Genomic DNA, 8,773 nt, shown 5'->3' with positions numbered 1-8,773 from the left:
TATTAATAATCATACACTAATATTAGTATAATGGGATTTTAATAACCATCATATTAGTTTCAATTTAGACCATTTGCTCTTGTTGTAATGCACGTGCCTTTTATCCTATAGTAATTTACCATAGGATAACTATGAAGTGGAACTTAAACTTTCCATGTACAACATGTTATATGCCACATGCCACATGTCCAAGAATAGTGGAGTGAAACCCAAATTTCAAGACATTGGGCCACTAAATAAAGGTATAGAGTCAAACTCTTAAGTTTGCAACTAAAGAACAAAGGAACTAAAGGACAAAGTGACTTTTTGGCGTTTAGCCCAAAGAGTGAAGGGATAGAAGCATGAAGCAACTCTTGAGCATTCAACCCAAAGAACGAAGGGGTAGAAACACGGAGCAACTCTTGAATATTTAGCCCAAAGAATGAAAGGATAGAAGCACGGAGTGCCATTGGAACAATCCTAGAACATTTAACATCCCAATGCTAGGACTAACATACAAAACTGAGCTAAACAGAGTTTGGTGCTATTTTAACATATCGATGGCCTAATGCAAAGATATGGATACTTCACCAGTTAGCATGGTATGGAACTTAGGCTTAGACCCAAGTCAAACACAGAACAAGGACAGACACACAAACGGAAGCTAAACTATACTTTATGTTAATCAGCCATACTTGACCTACCCATTATCCTTATTATACATTTAGAACCCCCCACAATTGTTAAGTGCATATGTGATGACCAATTTCTCAACTAACTTAAACAAAAATTGAAAAAGAATTTAGCAATAACTAACCCCCTACTATCGTAGCAGTAAGGAAAGAATATCCAAAAGAATTTGCCAACAAATCATTTTCGATACTTGCAATCATATTTGTGACACTTTTCTCCCCTTAAGGAAGATTGACATCACATTTCTTTGTTAATGACAACCAAAAGGTGTTTAAGTTGTAGTGCGTTTGCATTAGACAAAAAAGTTGCCTTCTAACTCATTAAGTTGGTGTATTTTATATAAAATATAAACACTATAATAATCTAGATCACCACCAAGAAAACAATTTCAAAAAACTTTTATAGTGTTTATATTTTATATAAAATACACCAACTTAATGAGTTAGAAGGCAACCTTTTTGTCTAATGCAAATGCACTACAACTTAAACACCTTTTGGTTGTCATTAACAAAGAAATGATCAATAAAATTAGCCACCTCTATTGCTTTAGATGTCACTCAACTTACAAAAGATGATATAACCCCTACCTGCAAGTGATATAAAAAGAGAAGTTATAGGCCCCAACCTTTTTGAGCAAAGAAACCAAACCTATCTATAAAATTTAAATAAACTACTATAAATAGGCAAGCAGAGTTGTTCAGTCACACCCTTTTAACAAAATAAAGAACATTGAGAAAGAGGTAGGTGATGTGACCAATTGATAGTAGTTACCCCATAATTAAAGATTTCACCATACACACTAAGTGCTAAAGCCAGTTTACTTATACTAGCCTAAATGAAAAGATCAAGAGATGGATAATATCAAAGTTAGAGATAATGATATTTTAGAGACTAAATTATTAGTGAATAAACCTTAGATTAGATTAGAACACAAAAGTATTTTAATGTAGTTATCATCTGATAAAACAAGTAGTAGAGTATAGGAACCACCAAGATCATCATAATTGGAAAACATAAAATTCACCATCTAACAAAATTCAATAGCAAGTGTATTATTAAGAACATTCAATGGTAAAATATAACTGTCAAAGATTGTAGATAATATGCCAAAACAATAATGAAAAATAATTAAAAGACCATAAAATATCATTGATAAAAAACAAAATGCTTGTGAATGTATCACCCAAAGGAAATAATATCCAATTTATCAAAACTAATTATAGAAACAATCAATAGAACAAAATGAATGTTGCAAAGCAAACAAGTACTCATTCATGCCAACTATTACACTAGTCAATTTGAATAAATTTTAGTCAACTATACTAAGGAACTCAAGTTTTTTAAGCAAGCATTAACAACATTCTATTGATATCTCAAACTTAAGAGACCAATCTAAAACAAACCACAAAAAATACATAGTAATGTAAAAAGCCAAAATCCATCAAAGAAAATAACTAACTATCATAAAAGATATCAATCATCCCACTAATAAAAAGATGTATAATTATCGTTGAAGAAAGAATTTACCATTCTGAAAAATAGCAAAGTATCTATATCAACAATAATCAATCAAAACTTTTGACAAGGATAATCAACTATTGTAGATAACAGTCAATCATCACCAATTATTGCCAAATACAAATACTAACTTAAAAAACTAAAAGTTCAAAAAAGCTTATAGCCAAGTCTCATCTAACAATGATCATGAGTTTTTCCTGAACTAACTTCAATACTATTGAAGAAGTCATTACAACCCATAATATCCTTCTCAATATATCCATAAGTTAAAATTCATAATGCCAAAGTTAATAAAGAGTATGTCTATAGCAATCCAAAAGCTAAGCACAATAAAACTATGTTTAATAAGTGATCACCAAACAATCCTCCACATTAATGATTTCTTTTATATTTTTTATGAAGTAAGTTACATTTTATTATGCATAAATGGATTCAATTGATATATTCTCCACTCAAACCTAACAAAAATTTAATCATTTTAATATCAATCACTAGCTTTTCCTCTCATAAAGTTAGCATAATCCATAATTAAATCATTTTTCAAGGAAAAGATCAAAAAATCTGATTTGGAAAGTCAAGAGCAGGAGTGGAACTTGAAGAAAGTGCTCAAGAAATGAGCACGAAGCAATCTATGAATAAGTTTCTAAAAAGGGACACAAGAAGAATTGACATATGGCAATTGTCATGACACAGGGAAGTGTCAGGAACAAGTCCAAGATGGAGTCTGAGAAGGAGCTCAAAATGGACTTCGAGAATGAGTCCGAGAAGGAGTTTGAAATGGAGTTTGAGGAGTCCAAGAAGGAGTCTAAGATGGAGTCCGAGATAGACCTGAGATGGGGTCTAAAATGGACCTGAGATGGAGTATGAGATGGACCTGAGATAGAGTTCGAGATAGACTTGAAATGGAGTCTGAGGTCAAAACTAAGATCAAGACCAAGATCGAGACTGAGGCTGAGATTGAGGCTGAAACCGAGTTCGAGACTGAGTTTAAGTTTGAGTCTAAATCCGAGTCCAAGTCTAAGTTTGACTCCAAGTCCAAGTCCAAGTCCAAGTCCGAGGGTAAAAGCCCAAAGCGTTCATCTCCCAGACCTTGGGGGGTTTGGTGAGCTCCAAAAGTATAGTAAGGGGGAGGACTCTAGTGGAGCGAATTTGGCTAAGAAAGGCCAATGTGACTAAGGAATGGTATATTGGTCCAAATGTATTACACTTATTAGACTTTTACTTGGACCATTACCATGTGGCACGTTTTTTGCTCCACTTTGGGGCTTAAGGATTTATGTCTCACAATCCCACCACCTATAAACGAAGTTCGATGTCCTCATCAAATGATAAACCATTTCATAAAGTAACCTTATCATGGATTACCATTTTTCTTAGTATCAAACCAATACTTGTTAATGGTTTCACACCAAAGGTTTACCATGCCTTTCCCATCTTCTAAGGAACATAGTCTCTCTAATTTAGAGTTTCATTAGATCACAAGTTCCTTTTATTTGTTTAGTTTTCATTAAACCCATTAAAGACACTTTCTCTATCTCAATTTTACTACTCATTCTGGAGTAGTCTCAACCTCTATCAACATAACCATCACACTTTGGAATTATGATATTAATTTTTTGAGTCAATTTCTTTGGTGTCTTTGGCACTTTGCATTGCACATATTATACAAACTCCACTTTTCCCTCCTAGAAAGTTCTTTAATTGAGGGCACCTTCATCCTTTCTTCTATTTTGTGCCACTCTAGGCACTAAGTTTCATTTATTTATAATTTGTGCTAGAGTTGTCTTCACTATCATTTGGCTACCTTGCCACTCCCTCTTTAGGAGTTTTCACCTTCACTAAATTGAAGCATTTGAGAATGCCATCCTTGGAAACTTTCTTTTTGTTGGAAACAATCTATTAGTATCCACCATATAGTGGTTCCTCCCTTAATTTATCATTTTTCAGTAGTTTCCAATGCCCATTCTTGGCCCTTAGTCCTTTGTTTTCATCCTTTAATTATTGCATCATGCAATATAAAATCATTACCTCAATCCTTGAGGTATTTTTTCAATTCTATAGTAAATGCTCTACTTTACCAAGTCCAGAAAGTGTTCACCCCTAGTAAGTCTCTTTAGCATTTTCTGCTATAGGCCTTATCTACAGCCCAACCTTGTGACCCACCTATGGGTCTTTCCTCATAAATTATTTTCTTGGATTTACAATACCATTTCATTGTTATAATTCATTTCCTTTATGTGTCCTTTCTATTTGGTAACCTTGACTAAATCATACCATTACCAATAATTCAAATTAACACTTTGAACTACAAACTTTATTCCTTGACCTCATAAGGATCTTATCCTTGTTTCACCTGGTGATCTCACTTTAACACCTTAACAAGTTTCTCAATAGGTACCAAGTCTTTCAAACCCTTAAATTGTTGACCATGACCTCATGAGCATCCCCCACACTTGGTATGTGCTCAAGCTAGCCCTTCCGGCTAAGGATCCATAGGAACTAAAACTGAGTGTTCCTATCTCATTCACCACGTCCTTTGTGCCACTTGCACCAAAGTGTTTAATTTAGATATGCTGAACTTTCACATTAAGCAATCTAATTATGCATCACGACTCCAAAGCATCTTTTGTTTAATAGCGTGCCTAAGCTAGCCTTCATACTAAAAGCCCATAACCACTAAAAATGATTGTCTTCATTTTCTAAACCATCACCACACCCTAGTGAATTGGGACTCGAATCCAAGCATTAAAGGGTTGAGACTCGAACCCAATCTCCGTATATGCATCTATGGATGGCATTACCAAAGATGATTAGTGTAACTCCTTATGCCAGTGTATTAACTTATACCCAAAGTGCACTATAGATCATAGCTTAAGAATTTAATTCCTTTGAATTACTAAGTCCTTTTACTTGACAAGTCTGTGATCATGCATGGACTCCTCCATATTTGGCCCCATGGGCCACCCCTTTTAAGTCAACACCTTCAACTAACGTTTTTATTCCCTTGATTCGCCAATCTCACTTAGTAAGTCATCTGATTAGTGTAATATGGTTTCATGCATAAGTGTGAAAGTCCTCAAAGATCGACTTCTATTAAATAATCTCATCTAAAATACAATTAACTCAACTTACTACTCAGCTCATTTGAATGCTAACATAGTTGCTAACTAACAAATGCATAAATGCTAATAACACAAAGCTATAGCCAAATTATTAATACTATTTGCATTAAAACGAATGAAAATCAATATCAATGCTATGAGGAGACATCTCATTTCATTCGAACCTCAACATCAACAATATCAATGATAGAGCATCATTTCAATATCATCAACACTAAAATAAAGCTAGAAAAAAGCTAGAAAAAAGCAAGAGCGAATCACCACTCAAAACGCTCTAACAACTAAGGTAACCAAAGCTAAAGATACCTTAATTATTATATAAGACCAATCCTTCAACAATACTCAAACTATAGCATTAAGGAGTAATTCATCACATCCAAGACTCAATAAGATCTATTGCCATGGATTAAATATAACCAAATGATATAAACAAAAGTGGAATCAATATGCTAACATGGAAAAACCATGTAATTTGAATGATACGATCCTCCACAACATCATCTGGTAAACAAGCCCATCACTAATAAATCTTTATCTAGCAAAGCAAGTGTTAAAAGTTCTTGATGAAGTCTACAAACAATCATTAGTTGCAAAGCAACCAATAATCACTCTTTAACTTGTCTTTCACAAGATTTAAACACTAACTCATGCATCAAAGTCATATACTTGTCTAGGTGTAAGATATAGGAACATAAACATGCATGGACTAAATGACTACTCGAATCCAATCGAACAGTAGAAATTTTACCATCACATTTAACCAATAGCTCTAAGCATAACCTTGAAGAAGTTGGCTATATATGATCAACACTTAGCCAAAATTAAAGTGAAGACCATGAGATGGATTTATATAGTACACAACCTCCTAATAGGCAAAATTATAGTATGGTACTAACACCTCAAACAACTAAGTTAGACATTACTATCCTCATCCAAGGTATGAGGCTACCAAGACCAAGTTAAGATCTATGAGAGCTCACTACTCTCATAAAGTTTAACAAAATGTAAGGTGTAATCTATTGTAAGCAACCAAAGAGAACAACTTGAAAGACGATTCATAAGGGATCAAATATAAAGGGAAAGGGCATATAAAAAAAAGTGCACTCCCTTTTCCAATCGGTTAAGGGTTTTGGGATACTTAGGGTTAAGCATCCTTGGGTTTGAATAATACTTGGCTGTATAACCTTTTAGGAAATCCAAATTCAGGAGATTACACTTGCCATCAAGTATAACACTAAAAAAAAAGTATAAAAGTCACTTTTTTATAAAAGTGCAACAACCACTTTTCTACACTAACTTTAGACTTTATCCAACTTAATTGGTTTAGCCCCAAAAGTTAACATCCCTTTTAGGTTGCACCATACAAACTATCTATTATAGTTTAAGCCAATTAAAATAAACTTCAACCCTTGCACTAGTTTATATTAGCTTACAAAAATGGAATGGTTTTTAGGGAAAATAATCAACAGACCAACTATTGGAAAAGTTTTTAAAAAAATTTAGAAAATTTTCATTTTAGAGAAAGAATTATTCTTAGTCTAGGAATACAAATTTTCAAAACTTAACCAACTTTTTTCTACTTATAACTTCACAAAGGTTCACCTCAACACAAATTCTTATGACCCAACAATATATTTAAGCATTGAATATGATGCCTATATTTCCGAATCCAACACTAACATCTACAAAATGCAAAATGAACATCCAAGACTCAATCACGAAGACTATATTTTTAGATATCCATATTGCACTAACACTCTTCTTCAATCACCTTCAAGATCTAGTATGAAGCCAAAACTCTAATAAAAAATGATATAGAAAATTAAATTTTAAAGAAAGTTCCTCATCACTCAATATAACAATGCCACTTCCACTAGGAAAAGTGCTAGCAAAGTTAATACCTTAGTTACACATCTTTTTCATCTAATAATTTACTCCAAGTGCTAATGGATTTATCAACAAACTATAATAAATAAATGCCATAAACTTTTCTAACACCTCAATGAGCAAACTCTCAAAAACTAAGATACCAACTCAAACTTAGCACTATTGAGAACCAAGTCAAAGCTATTTTAATATTACTATTTATAAGTATACTAGTTTCATTATCAACCACTTTGGGGTTAATCATTATTTACTAAGAAAATTCGTAAACACATGGTCACGATCACTAAGATATGATATGAAAATCACAATAACTTGATTATTAATCAAGCAACACCACAAGTAATGCCTTTGTCACTATTATAAAAGTTTATATAAGTATTAAATGCCAACTTAATTCAATAAAATACAACATAAATACCACACCCCATGGTTAGAAATTTATGTAAGCTATAAATTTTTCCCTTTCAATTTGCCAGCTTAGCTCATTTATCCGACCAACACTATCTTGGCCGTAGTTAAGTTCCCTTGCCAAGGTTCCCACCTATTGTACAAGCTCCTATTTAATCCTATTTGGTTTTAGCTATTCACTACATGAACAATGGAGTGTTAGCCATCCATTCATAGATTCCCTAAATCTCTCCCAATCCCCCTTCTCGGGTTAAACTGGACTTAAAGTTTGGCTACACTCCCCGTAAGCACAAACATCCAAGCACACCAAACCTCTAAGTTTCTAACATCCCTTAATACAACAAAACTTAATCATGAGACCCTCTAAATTCTAAGCCTTGGGTGCAGCACTTCCTTTAGGACATCGAAGGGAAACATTGTAGCCTAACGGCCCGATATAGGTATTTTTACTCCCCCACTTCCATCCCAAAGGGAAGGCCCAAGCCTATAAGAAGGGCAAGGACTAATAAGCCACAAGATACTCAAGTAGGGCACCACTCCATATGAGTCAGAAGCATTATAGTCAACTTCCCTTACGGGAGTGGGAGTTACTCTTGATCACTTCCTTAGGTGGCCCCTTTAGCACCACCCGAGTCCGTGCTCACTCCCAACCAAGGCCCCTAAGCCCCAGTCTCAACCTTGAGTCAATTTGGAAGCACTATAGAGAGTTCCTTCAAGATTGGTTTTTGGACCTCACTATCCCTACTATACTTTTGGAACCCCCTGCAACCCCCTCCCCCCCTATGAGACATATGCTTTGGACATATGCTTTGGAACCCCATGATTTGTATTAGTATTTAGAGTCAGTCTTGGACTTAATCTTGGACTCGATCTCGGACCCGATCTCAGACCTGATCTCAGACTCTGTCTCAGACTCAACCTTGGACTCGGTCTTGGACTTGATCTCGGATCTCGGACTTAGTCTCGAACTCAATCTCGAACTCGGTCTTGGAGTTGGCCTTAGACTTGATCCTGGACTCTGTCTCGAACTTGGTCTCAAAGTCGGTCTTGGACTCGATCTCAGACTTGGTCCCATCCGATAAACTCTTTATCATTTTGGTCGTGCTTTGGGGATCCTTTAGTCTATGACACCTCGGGGAGTTGGTTCCTTACAATTTACAACACCC

Source organism: Selaginella moellendorffii, unplaced genomic scaffold (assembly GCF_000143415.4).
Source record: "Selaginella moellendorffii unplaced genomic scaffold, v1.0 SELMOscaffold_2, whole genome shotgun sequence".
In the NCBI taxonomy this organism is placed as follows: domain Eukaryota; kingdom Viridiplantae; phylum Streptophyta; class Lycopodiopsida; order Selaginellales; family Selaginellaceae; genus Selaginella; species Selaginella moellendorffii.
Note: the sequence above shows the minus strand (reverse complement) of the source record.